The sequence below is a fragment of the Bombina bombina genome, chromosome 10, assembly GCF_027579735.1.
Source record: "Bombina bombina isolate aBomBom1 chromosome 10, aBomBom1.pri, whole genome shotgun sequence".
Classification (NCBI taxonomy): domain Eukaryota; kingdom Metazoa; phylum Chordata; class Amphibia; order Anura; family Bombinatoridae; genus Bombina; species Bombina bombina.
In genome coordinates, this window is record NC_069508.1 from 168,768,748 (window position 1) to 168,788,374 (window position 19,627).

Consider the following 19,627-nt stretch of genomic DNA (forward strand, 5'->3'; position numbering starts at 1 on the left):
GCCCTTCAACCTCTGCATTGCTGCAGCAATGCTGGAAGCACTCATACGTCTATTTCCCAAAGACAACCAACTTCTTTGGTCGACCATGGCGAGGCCTGTTCTGAGTGGAATCTGTCCTGTGAAACTGCTGTATGGTCTTGCCCATCATGCTGCAGCTCAGTTTTAGGGTCTTGGCAATCTTCTTATAGCCTAGGCCATCTTTATGTAGAGCAACAATTCTTTTTTTCAGATCCTCAGAGAGTTCTTTGCCATGTTGAACTTCCAGTGACCAGTATGAGAGAGTGTGAGAGTGATAACACCAAATTTAACACACCTGCTCCCCATTCACACCTGAGACCTTGTAACACTAACGAGTCACATGACACTGGGGAGGAAAAATGGCTAATTGGCCCAATTTGGACATTTCCACTTAGGGGTGTACTCACTTTTGTTGCCAATGGTTTAGACATTAATGGCTGTGTGTTGAGTTATTTTGAAGGGACAGCAAATTTACACTGTTATACAGGCAGTACACTCACTACTTTACATTGTAGCAAAGTGTCATTTCTTCAGTGTTGTCACATGAAAAGATAGAATAAAATATTTACAAACACGTGAGGGGTGTACTCACTTTTGTGAAATACTGTATATTAATTGTGAAAACAAAATCAAAATTATTTTAAGAACCGACAATTGAGGTTTTGAATAACATATTAGCTGCATAACAACAGTTCACTTAATTGATACACTGTTCCTCGTCATTTATTGTGTCTTAAAGCCTTTTCAGTGTCAGTGAAAAAAAATAAAAAATAAAAAACAATTAGAATGAAAACAATGTAATTAATTAAAACTTTCAGGAAACATTATGGCCTGGTTCCAAGTTCTGAGTCACAATTTTTAGCAACTGGGCTGCCAAACTAATTATATGATTAACCAATCAGAAGAGTATGACAGCTCAGTTCTAAAATTAAGCCCTCCCATTTCAGTTCTGATTGGTTAATTAATGAACTATTTAAGTTTTTTTTTATGTTTTGCATTCTTAAATGTATCAAAATTAGAGACAACAATGATAAAAAAAAAAAAACACCTTGCACTATTTTTTTATAGTGGTTGTATTTTTATTATGTAGTTAAAATACTAGAATGTGCTGCAAGAAAAATGATCTCTTATCTGCAAAATTCGAAAATCTTGTAAAATGAGAAGCAGCCAAATGATATGCTCATTCCAACCCTCTAGGTGTTGAATCATTTCCCTGCCAGAGTAACATATAGGTGATTACTTCACGACAAAAAACAGAACAACGCCAAGACACATATACTAGCGATTCACAGGTTTATCTGGGGGGCTACACAGTCCAATCATTTTTGGTGTATGACCTTTATAGCTGTCTCTCATCAAGCAGGAAAAGCAGAGAGAGCAGATGTGATTGCAGGCAATGAGAATGGTCTTAATATTACATACAATGTTAACCTTTAGTATACCAGCAACCTCAATATATTATGCATTTTTAAAAATATAAGACAAAAGGGCATGACAGTTGTACACAATAATGAATATTCAGATAGGTAAGTAGAATCCACAGAACCCCAATCAAATTATTAGGCTAGATATTCATCTACATCATACATTCATCTTTCTTAATACTATGGCCCCTATTTAAGAAAGTCTGGCGGACCTGATCCGACAGTGTGGATCAGGTCCGCAAGACCTCGCTGAATACGGCGAGCAATACGCTCGCCATATTCAGCATTGCACCAGCAGCTCACAAGAGCTGAGGGTGCAACGCCACCCCCTGCAGACTTGCGGCCAATGGGCCACCAGCAGGGGGTGTCAATCAACCTGATCGTACTCGATCGGGTTGATTTCCGGCGATGTCTGTCCGCCTGCTCAGAGCAGGCGGACAGGTTATGGAGCAGCAGTCTTTGTGACTGCTGCTTCATAACTGCTGTTTCTGGCGAGCCTGCAGGCTCACCAGAAACACGGGGCCCTCAAGCTCCTTTCGGAGCTTGATAGATAGGCCCCTATGCCTCACCTCACTGGAAGAGTTAGATACAGAACTTGGCCAAATGCTGACAGACCTAAGACCACACCAAGGGTTCCGAACCTACAGAATCACGTTAGCGTTTTTTTTTATTTTTATAGGTTTCAATACAGTGTATATTCTTGCAATACATCAGCAATCAATACAATGAAACTCCTTACAATATAGCTATGTCATTTTAGTATAATCCTGTAGAGATGCTGTATCATGTCATTTTGCGAAATCTTTATCATTGAATGTCCAGAAAAATCTGAGCTTTCATATGCTTAGCATAGCAATGTGGAGATGCTGTGTCCTGACATACCGAAAAGTCTTATCATTGAAAGTCCAGTAAGATCAGAGCTGTCATAAGAATAAACTTTTAACTTAACATTGAAGAAACAGCAACCTAAATAAAAACATAAACATTACCGGATCTCTTCCTAAATAAGTGTGGACTTGGAGGTCTCATCAAACCATCTGTGTAATATAATATGCCGTGTCCTTCAGAATCTCAGAGAGGTAGGCCTATGGGAGGGAGGGGCAGGGAGGAAAAGAGGGAGTGGAAAGGAGGGGCGGGGCGGAGGCGAGGATGTAGAAAGACCCTTTCCGGAATTTCTGAGGGCTAGATTTTTAAAGTTTTCATGTCACACTGGAGTCTTGTGAACAACATTTTGTGTTAAGAGGTATTTTGTGCTGGATGTCCTTCCAGGCGAATTTTAAGTCATGAAAAAAAGCTAAGTTATTGGATTTAAAGTACCCATATTCTTCTAGAGTTAGGGTATTATCCATATGGGTGAACCAATTGTGAAGTGCGGGGCATGTTTGTGATTTCCATGACCTTGCGATTAATGATCTAGCTGAGTTTTATGTCAATTGAAGTAGCCTTAATTTTAATCTACATTTGGCCTGAGGTAGGAGATTAAGTAGAGCCGTTGTGGGGTCCAGCTGAAAATGATCCTCCTGCCCCAGTATAATTCCAATAGTCTGTTGTATGCCCTCCCAAAAAGGCTTTAAAATGGGGCTATTACACCAGATATCAGCGTTTCCCTTTTTCCACAACCCCTCCAACATAAATCTGATGAAGAATTGTAGAGGCTTTTCAATCTAGTGGGCGTGAGGTACCACCTGGTTAGAAGTTTATAGTTTGTTTCTAAAAATTTCGTAGAGGAAGAAGACCTCCTAGTGTTATTTAAGATACGTTTCCACTCTAATTCATTAAGGGTCCCCCCCAGGTCTTTATGCAATCTCTCTGTATACTCTTGGTGATTAATGTTTTTGGAGCTGGTCTATAATTTCCTTGCCAAAGATAATGTGTGGTGAGCTGGAAGTTTCTTCATGCATACCTGTTCAAAAGGGGTCAGATTTCTGATGAGTGCCTCTCTGTAGGGGTGTGTATGTATAAAATGGTGTATTTGATTGTACTTTAACCATTTGGAAAAGACACCTCCCATTATGTCTGTGAGTTCTAGTCTATTTCTAAGTTTTCCATCTTTGTTTAAGGTACATATCGGCACCGTAAATCCCATTTCCCCGTTAGCTTGATTGAATAATTCCCATTCAATACCACCTAAAAATTCTGCGTTCGGTGAGATGGAGGACATAGGAGACCTCAATGTTGAAATACCTGGGTATCATTTCACAATAGAATCCCACCTCTCAAAAACATGTTGAAGAAGGGGGTAAGCCCTCAACCATGGTGGTCTGTTCTGTTTAGCCACCCAACACAATGCTCCACGAGTCAGAGTGTGTAGTATGTGTGAATCCATAGGGATCCATGCTTTTGTTTCTAAGTTTCTATGCCAGTTGATAATTCTCTGTAGGCAGGTGGGCATGTAGTAAGTTTCTAAGTTGGGCAGTCCTAAACCTCCCTCCCTTACTGGTCTATACATGGTCTCCTTTTTTATTCTGGGCCTTATAGTACCCCACACAAATTAATTTAAAGTGCTTAGTGCTTATGTAAGAAAGCTTTGCAGTAAAGTGATTGGGGCTGTCTGTATTGCATATAATAATCTAGGGAAAATGTTCATCTTTAGGATTTGGAGTCTTCCCCACCACGAAAATGGGTGATCCTTCCAAGACTGTAAGTCATTTGTAATTGTTTTAAGTAAGTTTGTGAAATTGAGTTCTAAAAGTGCTTTTGAATTTGGGGTAAGATATATCCCTAGACATTTTATTGCTTTAGGTTGGTGTTTGAGTGTGCAAGATTACATAAGCGATTGAAATTCCACTTTTGGAAGGGATATATTTAATATTTTGGATTTTTTTCTCGTTTATCAGGAAGTTAGAATATTCCCTGAATAGTTTTAGCTCTTTCAACACCGCTGGCACCAAGATACTAGGGGAAGAAAGTGTGAAGAGAACATCATCCCCATATAAAGAGAGTTTGTAATCAAGAGGACCCAACCCTATCACGGAAATTTGTGGGTTAGACCTAACTCTTTGGGCCAGGACTTCCATGCTAATGATAAATAATATCAGAGACAGAGGACATCCCTGTCTTGTTCCATTATGGATCATAAAGGGGTTTGAAATCAAATTATTAACTCTGACTTTTTACATAGGTGTTCTATAAAGGCTTTGAATTATGTGAAGCATTTTCTCTCCTATCCCTAGTCTTTTTATTGTAGCAAATAAGAATTTTCAATCTAGGTGATCAAACGCCTTCTCGGCATCTGTTGAAATAATCACCATTTCTGTGTTTGTGGATTTAGCATGCTCTATTAATTGAAGGGTCCTAATGGTATTATCCCTGGCTTCTCTTCAGTGTATGAAGCCCGCTTGATCGTTGTGAATGATTTGAGGAAAGATTTTATTAAGCCTAGTTGCTAGTATTTTAGTGTAAATTTTCAAATCCGTATTTAGTAGTAAAATAGGTCTATAGTTACTAGTGAGTTTGGGGGACTTGCCCGGTTTGGGGATAACAGATATATGAGCTTCAAAGCATTCTGATGGAAGTTGGCCAGTTTCGTCATTTTGCGTGTACAATGCTAACAGATGGGGAGCCAGGGACTCCTTGTAAATTTTATAATATTTATTAGAGAATCCATCTGGACCTGGGCTTTTGTTCAGGGGTAAGTCATTAATTGCGTTAAGGATTTCTTCTAAAGTGGCTGTTTCCTCTAAGGCTTCCCTATCACTTTTCCGAAGTTCATTTAGTTCAGTGTTCTGAAGCTATAGCTCTAACGCTTGGCTATTATTATTTCGGCTGGTAAGATTATAAAGTTCTTTGTAATAATTCCTAAAGGAATTGGTTATTAGATTTAAATCCGAAACTTCCTCTCCCTTTTTATCTGTTATGTTAAAAATGTAGTTTTTTTAGGGGTTTCAGCGCTCTAGAGAGTAGGTTTCCCACCTTATTTCCCCCGTGAAAATAAATCTTTATGAGGTAGAGGGCCTTCCTACATGCTTCCTTATGTAAGTGATTTTTAAGGAGTTCTCTCGATTTAATTAAAGCATGCAACAAGTCCTGTCTCCGGGGGTTAAGTTTATGGGTGTTTTCATCGTTTCATAAGTTTAGTAATACAGTTTTATATTTTGCTGCTTATGTGCATTTGTGTGTAGCCTTTATTTTCTAAAGGGTTCCTCTAAGAACTGCCTTATGTGCCAGCCAGGTCACTGGTGCATCTACTGAGTTGTTGGAATTTACCTGAAAATAATCTGTAATGGTGTTTTGGATTTGAGTCACATTAATGGGGTTTAAGGGGCACTGAAGGCCACGCTAATTTAACTGAAACCAACGAATGATCAGACCATGAGATTGGTGATATATTAGCGTCAGTTATGAGTAGTAGATGTCTATGGTCAATAAACCAGTAATCTATGCGTGAGTACAATTGGGCTGGGTTGGAGTAGAAAGTGTAATTATGAGTTACTGGGTGGATTGTGCGCCAGGTGTCTATAAGTGTAAGCCTTCTCAGGGAATTAATAATCGAAGACCTTGGGGTAGTGGAGATTGAACTATGTCCTTGGGAGCAATCCAAGGATGGGAACATAGCCACATTGAAATCTCCTCCTACAAATAAAATGTCTTTTTGAACTTCTAGAATTGTATTGCTAACTTTCTTCAGGAAGAGTGCTTGAACTGTATTGGGAGTGTAGATATTCACTAAAGTAACTGGCCTGTTAAACATTAATCCCACTAAAATAATAAATCTACCGTCTGTCTACATGTTTCTCTAGCATATAGAAATGGGTATGCTTGTGGAATAATATACCCACTCCATTAGTTTTTTTTTGTATGAGAGTTGATGTATGACGTGGGGAAGTCCCTTGAGTGGAACAATGGCTCTTTTATGCTAGAAAAATGCGTCTCTTGCACAAATATGATGTTAGCTTTTTCTTTCCTAAACCAGTTGAGTGCAACAGAGCGCTTCATAGGGGAATTTAATCCTTTACAATTTTTGGAAATTAGTATTATCTCATTGTGTGGTGTACCCATTAGAGAATCAATTGGCATAAGCACTTACCCTTGAACATCTGTGGTGTGTTAAATTGCCTATTTTGGGAGGTTCTGCAAAATTTTCCCCGGTACCCTATTAGGTTAGGTTGATTGGCTCTTGTGTTTCACGGTATCGCGCCTCCGCCCAGGATGTAATACTGAAGAAAGGGGTAGGGAATTGAGAGCTGGGACACAGACCAATACGTCAACAAAGCTTGAGACACAAGCAAATTCAAGTTAGTGACCCAGTAATATTGGAACTAACATTTTACAAACAAAAAAACAATAAATAACCAAAGAACAATTATCCCTTTAGCGATCTCCACAGTGGAGATGGGGATCATTGGGGAATTAATTCAACCAATAAAGGTTGAGGTGCACCCATGTGGAAATGGGAGTAAATGAGGGGAAACATGTCTTTTACATTACATTTAGCATTTGGATATGAATAATATGAGGACTTTAGATTGCTTATCAGAGTAAAACATATTATAATTTACCAAAAAGGAACATGTCACATTAAACTCATTAAAAGGATACTGAGGCAGCAGAGGCTATCAAAGTGCATCTTGATTTGGGTCTCGTTGAGACTAGGTCTGCAAGAGATACCTCAAGTATGCACCAGTGTCTCAAAATAAACCTGGGTCAGTCTCCGCAGCAGCAGTGTGTTGTTTAGCTGAGGAGCCTCTAGATCTTTTCCTTGCGACCTTTATCCAGTGCGCTCTTTGAAGTCTTGGTTGAGAGGCATTTTCTTGTGGTGAAGGGGTGTTGAAGGGATCAAGTGATGGAAGAGAAGGCAATGGAATGTCTAGTGAATGACAGAAGTTTTCCAAGTCATCCATAGAGCGATATGTTATTACTTTATTATTTTTTATGACCTTCACGCTGAAGGGGAAACCCCATCTGTAGTTGAGCCCTTGTTCCCTCAGATGTAGTGTGAGAAATCTCACTGCTTTGTGATTTTGCAGGGTGATAGGGCTTAAATCAGCATAGAATTGTAGCTTGATGTCGTCAATTTTGAAAGATTGTTGTTTCCTTGTTGCGTTCATGATCATTTCTTTATCTGTGTATCTATGGAATCTAAGGATTACATCCCTTGGGGGTTCGTTGTCTCGAGGTAATGGTCTCAGCGCTGTGTGTGCCCTATCCAGTGGCATCTCTGGCAGGAGTTGGTTATTTAGTAACTGCTTGAAGACAGTTTGCAGAAATGGTTGGAGGTTGTCTGCAGAGATCTTCTCAGGTATGCCCCTGATACGTAGATTCTTTCTCCTACCTCTATTGTCTAGATCTTCTAGTTTGGAGTGTAGAAAGACTATTTTTCGATTCTTGAGTTTCTATTTTCCTTGTGAGTAGATCAACGTTAGATGAGTTTTCTTCTTCTTGTTCTTCCAGATAGGCTACTCTTCCCCCGAGTTCCACAACATCTTTTTTAATCTCTGTAATACCTTCTTTCAACATATTGCTGACCTGCTGGAAAAAAGTTGTGAGGTCCGCTTTGGATGGTTAATCTTTTAAGTCAGCTCTGGTAATAGGGGTATTCCCCTCCTGAGAGGGAAAATTATTTTGCTCTTTTTGCGATATGGACAAGCTGTCTTCTTCTTCCAGTGATGAAGATTGTAGCGTTTTAAAGAACGTGTTCATTTTTGATCCAGAAGAGAGAGATGTTTTAGGCCCCTTGTCTGATTTAAGAGACTTTCTAGTCGTCATGTTTATCCGGTATTGACAACTTCTGTATCCTTCTACAAGGTGAATTGCATCTGTGATAATGTACTTATCCAAAAGTAGGGTTTGATTTAGCCCCTTATATGAATCTGGACTCTTAGGAACCCTATCTGTGTTTAAACAGTCCCAGGGTTCAGGGGTTAGTTATCCTGTCAGGTGTAAGTACCCTCCCTTTAAACAAGGGCTTTATCTATGTGACTGAGATAGTTCCTTATCCTAAATATTAGAGAAAATTGTACAGAGAAGGAGCTTACCCCTCTGAATTAACGTTCAACTTTGCACTTCAATAACACAATAATTGCAGCTGATCTTTAAGTGTGTTTCTGTTTCTTACGTCCTCCAGGTTATCACAAACCTCCTCTGTCGGTTTTGGAGCAAATTACCAGGCCTCCCTTGTTAATCTGTATTGCGCCCTTCCTATTTATGGGGTTTCCAGGCTGTGCTGTAAGGGTGCTTTGTAAAAGTAGTCTCTGATTAATTCTGCCACAGTTGTTTTTAAAGCCAATAGCTGCTGTAGTCCCTGTCTCAGAGCCCACTAAGGCCTCTATTTAGACTTCGGCCTGTGATCTGGGCCTCTACTGCTCTGCTGGATGATGCTGCATAAAATGAAGCATATGGGGTGTCCGAGCAATGCGGCTGGGGCGCGCTGTGTAAGGTGTTACAGTTCGCTTTAATTAAAGATTCTTCCCATAAAAGCAGTCCCCTTACCCTTTAGTGCTTAGAAGAGCCCTCCGGTACATTCCGGTGTAGGATCTGGGCCTTTACTGTTCTACTTTTTAATGGAGCTCATGGTTGCATGTACAGGGTTTTCGGGCAGTGCAGCAGGGGCGGCTGTATGAAAGTTCTCCAATCTGTGTAAAACTTATCCAAACTTACATTTTATGGTTGATCTGTGTCCTCAAGCTGATTAGACATGTTTTCCTGCAAATCGTTTGGTTCACATTGTCCTGGACCCGCTGCTATTCCCCTTGAGTGTCAGAAGAATTTGCGGCAATTTCAAGTCATGGTCGTCTCCACCCCCCCCCCCCACATGTTAGCTTTTAACCAAACACACTGAGATACAATCAAAAGAGAAATAGCTCTTTGTAATTTTCCTAGACACATACAAGCCATGGAAATTGATTGTCAAACATTCTGCTTGATGAAGATTTAAATTCTGGTATGGATGCACTTTCATTATTTTTGTAAGAATAAACAATGATATTAAAGTGAAGGTAAACTTTGATGAATGAAAGCCCAGTTTTTAAAAATACTATTAAAAAAAGGGGCACTTTCATTCATCAAAGTTTACAAAGTAGTAATTTTTTTTTATATAAACTTACCTTTCTTCTCTTCACAGCCGGGGGCAGCTTCCCCTGCTCCGGAGATCCTCTCTTCACACGTCAGCAATGACTAATCCGGCTTTCTCCAATCACGGCTTTCCCCCCAGGGGAATCATTGCCTGAGGCCATGCCGTGATTGAAGGAAGCCGGATTAGTCATTGCTGACGTGTGAAGAGAGGATCTCCCTGTGGGGGATGCTGCTCTGGCTGTGAAGAGAAAAAAGGTAAGTTTATAAACAAAATGGCAGCTTTCTAAACTTTGATGAATGGAAGTGCCCCTGTTTTTAATAGTATTTTTAAAAACCAGGCTTTCATTTATCAAAGTTTACCTTCACTTTAATCTCTTAAACACAATTCATTAAAATGGGAACAGTAATTCTTGTTGTGGCTTTGGCTACTTTGGGGCATATTTATCAAGCTCCGAATGGAGCTTGATGCCCCGTGTTTCTGCTCTGAGCAGGCGGACAGACATCGCCGGAAATCAACCTGATCGAGTATGATCGGGTTGATTGACACCCCCTGCTGGCGGCCAATTGGGGGGGGGGGGGCGGCGTTGCACCAGCAGCTCTTGTGAGCTGCTTGTGCAATGCTGAATACGGCGAGCGTATTGCTTGCCGTATTCAGCGAGGTCTGTCGGACCTGATCCGCACTGTCGGATCAGGTCCGACAGACCTTGATAAATAGAGGCCATTGTCCTATGTGGCCATAATGAAATGTGTAATTTTCAATTGAATGTCTGATTAAACGGATACTAGATCCAAATGTTTTATTTCATGATTCAGATAGAGGAGGCAATTTTAAGCAACTTTCTAATTTACTGCTATTATCAATTATTCTTCATTCTCTTTGTATCTTTATTTGAAAAAGCAGGAATGTAAACAGTAGGAACGGGCTCATTTTAGGTTTAGCACCATGAATAGCACTTGCTCATTGGTGGCTACATTTAGCCATCAATAATCAAGAGTTACCCAGTTTCTAAACCAAAAATGGGACGGCTCTTAAGCTTTTCATTCCTGCTTTTAAATAAAGATAGCAAGAAAACAAAGAAAAAATGATAATAGGAGTAAATTTGAAAGTTGCTTAAAATTGCTGGTCTTTCTGAATCATTAAAGAAAAAAATTAAGTTTAGTATTCCTTTAAATCTCAAAAACATGAAACTCCTTTATCTAAGCACAAATGTGTTTGTGGCTTGTGTTGTAAACAACCTACAGGTGACCCTCGTTTTACAACGGTTCAATTTACACCGTTTCAGAATAACAACCTTTTTTTCCAGTCATGTGACTGCTATTGGAAAGCATTGAGAAGCAGTGCGTTTATTAAAATAGCCAGTAGGTGGAGCTGTCCGCTTGTGTTGCAGCAAAGCCAAGCAAGCTGAAATTAATCAGTTTAACCAGACCAGAGCTATCGAGCAGATTTCAAAGGAACAAGATCTTTCTGTCTATAAATCAGTCCAGATTGGAATGCATAGAAAGAACTGTTTGCAGAAAAATGCAAGTGAAGTCTGTGTTGTGTGATTATTTTATTAGGTTTATAATTATGTTTTGCAAATGTTTTTGTTCATTTAACTTAGTTTAATTATATATTCTGTGTTGTGTGATTATTTTATTAGGTTTATAATGCTGTTTAGCATTTAAAGTCGTCTTCATTTCAAAGCTTTAAAAATAATGTATTAGGTGTTACTTATGACAATTTTGAGAGGGGCCTGGAACCTATCTCCTTCTCTTCCCAGTGACTTACATTATAAACTGGGTTTCAATTTACAACGGTTTCAATTTACAACCATTCCTTCTGGAACCTAACCCCGGCGTAAACTGAGGGCTACCTGTATTTGCCAGGAAGAATGAAACGCCAACGCTGCTTGTCTGCATACAAAGAGAAAAGGCATATTTAATATTATAGAAAATATAGAAGAGGTGTCTCAACTCAACTGGTGTAAGTGTACTGTGGTTATAACAAACAGAAGAAAAAGAACAGCAATTGTTTAAATTGAAATGATGGTTGGATTTTAGTCTAGCAAGGGTGAAGCTTGTTTTATAAAATGCCAAGATCATTAAACCCAAACCTACTCAGCTCACAAAATAGTTTTTATGGCCAAACAAAACAAATTGAAATTAACTGAGGAACAGTGGCAGAATTCACACAGAATAGTATTTTTAATATGAATCTTGATCCCCTGAAGCGAGAGGCAGACATACACTGTGGCTGTATTTATATTTTTCATTAAATGTAATGTGATTAATTTCACAAGTTAATTTACTTCCAGTCGGAAGAATTTTTTTTAAATTAAATATTTTACTGCTTGGAGATATTAAAATGCTCTTTTACTTAAAGGGTATTTAGTTTTTAGGTGTGTTTAGTTACGATGTACAAACTGTGAATTACCATTGGCTTTTTGATGAATTTGCTAGCTGATTGTAATAAATTTAAGCAAACCTGGTGAGATCTTAATTTTTTTTACATTCTTTCTTTTTTTTTTTTTTTAATCTTTACAATACTTATAGCTTGATAACTAGCCAGAAAATATGGCTCCTTGTTCGTTATTAAAATCTATTGCGTGCATGTAAAGGTTTAAAATATTCTCAGAAAATAATTCATAATTACCATTCTGGTTAAATCTTTTTATTAGACATAAAACAGTGCCTGGCTGGGGCATACTCTAGGTCACTCCTTTCCAAACCTGTCCTAAGGCTTCCCTTACAGGCCAGATTTACAGGATTACCTTGGGTGAAAGAAGGTAAAATAACTATGTTTATAATCAGCTGATTATCACACCTGTGCTCTAGTTCAGATATCCTCACAATCTGGCCTGTTAGGGAGGTCTGAGGATAGATTTGAAAACCACTGATCTAGGCTGATCACTGAGCAAACCCATTAGCAGAGGATTCTGATCTTCCAATGAATCATCACATATGGCAGCTGGGTTAGCGTTTTATGTATAGTCCAGCCATAGGACCCTTGTTGTAGCTTCAAATGCATTAATTAGACAACATGGCCACCAAAACAGATGTATAAATCTCAATTGGAGTATGGACAGTCTGCTTCAAAGGCAAAAAGAAATGCATATTGTTGTCCACCCCCAATAACCAGAACAGCTGTACATGCGTTTATTTCTTTGTAAACACACACATATACACAAACACACAAACACACACATACATAAACACACAAACTACACACACACATATACACAAACACACAAATACACAAATACATAGACACACAAACTACACACACACACATATACACAAACACACAAATACACAAATACATAGACACACAAACTACACACACACACACATATACACAAACACACAAATACATAAACACACAAACTACACACACACACACATATACACAAACACACAAATACATAAACACACAAACTACACACACACACATACACATAAACACACACACAGATAACTCATATACGCACACACAAACAAATGCAAACAAATCACTCACTCATACAACTCACACACACACACACACACACACACATACATACACAACCAAACTACACTCACACATATAAACACACACACATAAACACACACACAAACCACACATACACACACAAAATACACACACAAACATAAAGACACAAACCACACACACACAGACAACTCACATATGCACACACAAACACACATAAACCACGCATACTTACACACATACACACACACATAAACACACACACACAGACAGCTCACATATGCACACACATACACACAAATTGAACACACACAGACAACTCACACACACATACATACACAAGCAACATACGCACAAAAACAAAGAGATAAATGACATGATCCAGTTTAACCTACCAAAAGCAGTTATTGAATGCAATGATACACACAAGAGCAGCTATAACCTGTAATCTATTATAATACCTCTAGCAAGTCACAGAATGCAGAAGGCATCAGCTGGAAACCTCTGTTAAATTGCTCTTTCTGATACTCTGCCAGATGTTGTCATTACAAGGAAGAGATTGGGCTCTAGTCAAGAAAAAACACAGAACGTAAACACATTACATAGCACACTCTGCAGCAGCAGAAAGAACATGAAACAGCCAATACCCTAAAACACGCACACAGGCATCTCACATGTCAGCTACACCAATACTCACCAACCAGCAGCCCATGTGGGATCAGACACAACCCCATGGTTCTATTATATAAATAGAACAATTATTAAAGGGACATGAAAACCCAAAATCTTTCAGGAATGATAAAGATAGAGCATATCATTTTAAACAACTTTCCAATCTAATTCTATTGTCTAATTTGATTCATTTTCTTGGTATCCTTTGCTGATGGAGCAGTAATGCACCACTGGGAGCTAGCTGAAAACCAATGATAAAAAGCACATACAGCAGCTACTGAGCCTAGGATACAAAGAGAACAAAAGGATACAAAGAGAACAAAACTAATTAGATAACAGAAATACATTGGAAAGTTGTTTAAAATGGTGCTCTAGCTGAATCATGAAAGAAAGAAAAATCTAGCGGCTAGATTACGAGTCTTGCGTTAGCCGTAAAAAGCAACGTTGAGAGGTCCCAACGCTGCTTTTTTTCTAACGCTGGTATTACGAGTCTGGAAGGTACAGGTGTACCGCTCACTTTTCTACTGCGACTCGAGCTTACCGCAAATCCCCTTACGTCAATTGCGTATCCTATCTTTTTAATGGGATTTGCCTAACGCTGGTATTACAAGTCTTGGAAGAAGTGAGCAGTAGACACTCTCCTGTCCAGACTCCTACCGCATTTAAAAGTCAGTAGTTAAGAGTTTTATGGGCTAACACCGTAACATAAAACTCTTAACTAAAGTGCTAAAAAGTACACTAACACCCATAAACTACCTATTAACCCCTAACCCGAGCCCCCCCCCCACATCGGAAACACTGTAATAAAGTTTTTAACCCCTAATCTGCCGACATCGCCGACCACTGTAATAAATATAATAATCCCTAAACCGCAATACGCACTCCAGCCTCGCAAACACTAGTTAAATTTTATTAACCCCTAATCTGCTGTCCCTAACATCGCCGACACCTATTTACATTTATTAACCCCTAATCTGTCACCCCCAACGTTGCCGCTACTATAATAAATTTATTTACCCCTAAACCTAAGTCTAACCCTAAGTCTAACCCCCCCTAACTTAAAAATAATTTAAATAAAACGAAATAAAATTGCTGCAATTAAATAAATTAATCCTATTTAAAACTAAATACTTACCTGTAAAAAAAAATTGTAACTATCTTAGGGTTTATTTTTTATTTTACAGGCAAGTTTGTATTTATTTTAACTAGGTACAACAGTTATTAAATAGTTATTAACTATTTAATAGCTACCTAGTTAAAATAAGTACAAATTTACCTGTAAAATAAATCCTAACCTAAGTAACAATTACACCTAATCTGTATAGAATACATAAAAAAAGAAGGCGCCAACATAGTGTGAATCAGTATTGATAGATGTTCACTCCCCACGCATTAATCGTACTTACAAGGAGTAAGGCACTTGAGAAGTGCTACAACGGCTTTCTGGAACATTAACAGCTGTCCAGGTAGCTGCTCACTCGTAATAGAGGTGATTCCCTTAATGCAGTTAGAGATGTGCAAAGTCCCTGCAGGTTTTTCTCTTGCAGTGCTACTCTCTCTCGTAATGTCTGCTCTCAGGAGAAATGCCCAACCAGGTGGGCTGACTGCGGGGCTCCGTAAGCTTAAAAGTAATATATATATATATCTGGCATAAAATATCACTCCAGCCGTGATAAAGATATAGTTAAAAACAAATGTTTATTAATAAACATGTAAAATCACAACGCGTTTCCCGGTCTATATTGACCGCTTCCTCAGGTGAATGGTCTATATCTAAAATACACGGCTTATATTCACCTTGCTCGGCGTCTATAACTGAACAAGGCGCATGCGTGGAGGAGCATGCACCATCCAATCAAAAAGTGGGTGTGTATCTGCGTTCTTGTAATTGGTTCTCATCAATAAAACAGAGACCAATTAGATGGATTTCAAAACACACACATCGGCTCCGTGCATAGAAAAAAACGAATGCTCTACAATGTACACAGATAAAGCCGATAAACTACTCAGTGGGCTATTATACATAGTTTCCATAAAGGATAACAAGTACTAATATGTATTAAAGTGTTGCCATACGAGAGTAACAATAGATGCTATAAATAACAATGTTACTATATAAAAGATCTGCCAACAATTTAAGTAAGAACGTATATACAACCCCAGATTGGGATGCTTCTCCTACAGGCATTTACACAATGATAGCACGTTATAACATATAACAATCAAACTCATATTGTTGATTCATCTGTTAACCAATAAAATATATATATATATACCCCAAAAAATAACTAAAACAATATTTATATACTAAAAAATGTTAAAAATTGTATATATATGTATATGATTTATACATACACATAAGGCTAGTCGAACCTTAATAGAAGCTCCAAACAGTTCTACACAAATGTCCCCCTCATACTCCAAATTCAAAAAATATGATGGCTCATTGAATATGTCTCTATTATATATATAGAGATGGAATAAATTGAGGAGGCAATGTGTCCCCCCCAAAAAAAAATATTAGTAATAATACTAACCTAACAGTGATAAATGACGAAACATAGATAAACTAAACTAACTCCAATACAAGTGTGATCACTCCCTACAGTAACTTATCCTATAAAGTACTCAAACCTAATTAAATGCCGCCATGTCTAAATTCTCATTAAGGCCATATGGATTCAAGGTTTTCATTTTCCAAATCCAGTATGTCTCCCTTTGTCTTAGGTCAATTAATCTATTTCTTCCCCATTTTGGAGTAATTTGCTCAATGGGAAAAATGCTGTATATATCTGTCTGTCCATCATGACAGCATACTCCATGTCTAGAGACACTGTGCTTAATACAGGAATTTCTCACATTTACACAATTACACCTAACACTACACTATAATTAAATTAATTACCTAAATTACCTACAATTAAATACAATTAAATTAAATAAACTAAAGTACACAAAACAACAAACACTAAATTACAGAAAATCAAAAAAGAAATTACAATTTTTTTAAACTAATTACACCTACTCTAATCCCCCTAATAAAATAAAAAAGCCCCCCAAAATAATACAATTCCCTACCCTATACTAAATTACAAATAGCCCCCCAACATTAAAACCCACCACCCACACACCCGACCCTACTCTAAAACCCACCCAATTCCCCCTTAATAAAACCTAACACTACCCCCTTGAAGATCACCCTACCTTGAGCTGTCTTCACCCAGCCGGGCACAAGTGGTCCTCCAGAGGGGCAGAAGTCTTCATCCAGACGGCATCTTCTATCTTCATCCATCCAGAGCGGAGCCGGTCCATCTTCAATCCAGCCGACGCGGTACATCCTCTTCAAACGAAGTCCAAGCGAAGAATAAAGGTTCCTTTAAATGACATCATCCAAGATGGCGTCCCTTGAATTCCGATTGGCTGATAGGATTCTATCAGCCAATCGGAATTAAGGTAGGAAAAATCCTATTGGCTGATGCAATTAGCCAATAGGATTGAGCTTGCATTCTATTGGCTGATTGGAACAGCCAATAGAATGTGAGCTCAATCCAATTGGCTGATTGGATCAGCCAATAGGATTGAACTTCAATTCTATTGGCTTCATTCAATCCTATTGGCTTCATCTTGGATGACGTCATTTAAAGGAACCTTCATTCTTCGCTTGGACTTCATTTGAAGAGGATGCTCTGCATCGGCTGGATTGAAGATGGACCCGCACCGCTCCGGATGGATGAAGATAGAAGATGCTGCCTGGATGAAGCCTTCTGCCCGTCTGGAGGTCCTCTTCTGCCTGGATCGGATGAAGACTTCTGCCCCTCTGGAGGACCACTTGTGCCCGGCTGGGTGAAGACGGCTCAAGGAAGGGTGATCTTCAAGTGGGTAGTGTTAGGTTTTATTAAGGGGGGATTGGGTGGGTTTTAGAGTAGAGTTGGGTGTGTGGGTGGTGGGTTTTAATGTTGGGGGGTATTGTACTTTTTTTTTTTACAGGGCTATTTGTAATTTAGTGTTTGTTGTTTGTTGTACTTTAGTTTATTTAATTTAATTGTATTTAATTGTAGGTAGTTTAGGTAATTAATTTAATTATAGTGTAGTGTTAGGTGTAATTGTAACTTAGGTTAGGATTTATTTTACAGGTAAATTTGTCTTTATTTTAGCTAGGTAGTTATAAAATAGTTAATAACTATTTAATAACTATTGTACTTAGTTAAAATAAATACAAACTTGCCTGTAAAATAAAAATAAATCCGAAAATAGCTACAATGTAACTATTAGTTATATTGTAGCTATCTTAGGGTTTATTTTATAGGTAAGTATTTAGTTTTAAATAGGATTCATTTATTTAATTGTAGTTATTTTATTTAGATTTATTTAAATTATATTTAAATTAGGGGGGTGTTAGGGTTAGGGTTAGACTTAGGTTTAGGGGTTAATAACTTTATTATAGTGGCGGCGATGTTGGCGGCGGAAGATTAGGGGTTAATACATTTAATATACTTGTGGCGACATTGGGGGTCAGATTAGGGGTTAATAAATATAATGTAGGGTTCAGCGATGTTGGGGGTGGCAGATTAGGGGTTAATACATATAATGTAGGGTTCGGCAACATTGGGGGCGGCATTTTAGGGGTTAATACATATAATGTAGGTGGCGGTGGTGTCCGGAGCGGCAGAGTAGGGGTTAATAATTATAATGTAGGTGGCGACGATGTCGGGGACGGCAGATTAGGGGTTAATAAGTGTAAAATTAGGGGTGTTTAGACTCGGGGTTCATGTTAGGGTGTTAGATGTAGACATAAAATTCCTTTCCCCATAGGAATCAATGGGGCTGCGTTAGAAGCTGAACGCTGCTTTTTTGCAGGTGTTAGGTTTTTTTTTCAGCCAGCTCAGCCCCATTGTTTCCTATGGGGAAATCGTGCACGAGCATGTTTAGCCAGCTCACTGCTAACGTAAGCAACGCTGGTATTGAGGTGAGATGTGGAGCTAAATTTTGCTCTATGCTCACCTTTTTGCGGCTAACGCCGGGTTTAAAAAAAAACATCATACCGGCGTTGTCTTAAGGGAGCGTTAAAAAAAAAAGGCTCCTTAGCAACGCACCCCTGTTACCACAAAACTCGTAAATTAGGTGTAGGTTTCTTAAAGGGCCATAATACCCAAATGTTTAAAAACTTGAAAGTGATGCAGCATAGCTGTAAAAAGCTGACTAGAAAATATCACCTGAACATCTCTATGTAAAAAAGAAAGATATTTTACCTCAAAAGTTCCTCAGTAGCCACCTCCCATTGTAAAGGATTTCTAAGCAGCATTTTAGTGTGTCTGTCCTGGGACATCTGAAGGGATGAGCATCGTGAACTCTCATATTATTTCACCAATCAGGTAAAGGAAGTTTACAATGAAATCTCATGAGAGTCAAGTCAAATCTCATGAGATCACAGTAAGAGTTCATGACCTCAGCACTGTTGATGCTGATTGGCTGCTGTTCATGTCTTCATTTTTTTTTTATTTTTACCTGCAGCTGGGAGCAGGTGAGTATAACTTTTTACAGAGCACTTACTCTGCTGAGCTGAGGAAGTTGTGAGGTAAAATATCTTCCTTTTTTACATAGAGATGCTCAGGTGATATTTTCCTGTCAGCTTTTTACAGTTATGCTGCATCAGTTTCAAGTGATTTAGCATATGAGTATTATGTCCCTTTAAGTCAATTTTAGATTTGGTTCAGGTCAGATGGAAAATCAAGTTTGTTGCACTTACCTGTGCTCAAGCAGAAATATTATTTATCATGGTGCCTTAAGGGGTCTTGATGACTGAAAGTTACAGTTGTAATATACAATGTAAAACTCTGTCATAGACTTTTAATTGCATCAGGACATAATGACGAAAGCATTCAGAAAAAAAGAAAACAGTTGAATGAGAAGCTGTTGATGTTACTGTTTTGGTGACCTAATGTCAAGGTTTAGTAATGATCCTTGTAAAAGCTAAATCGTGTTCCCAATGTATTGAGCATCCCTTCATCTATCCTTCTTAGTGTAAATTACTGAGTGT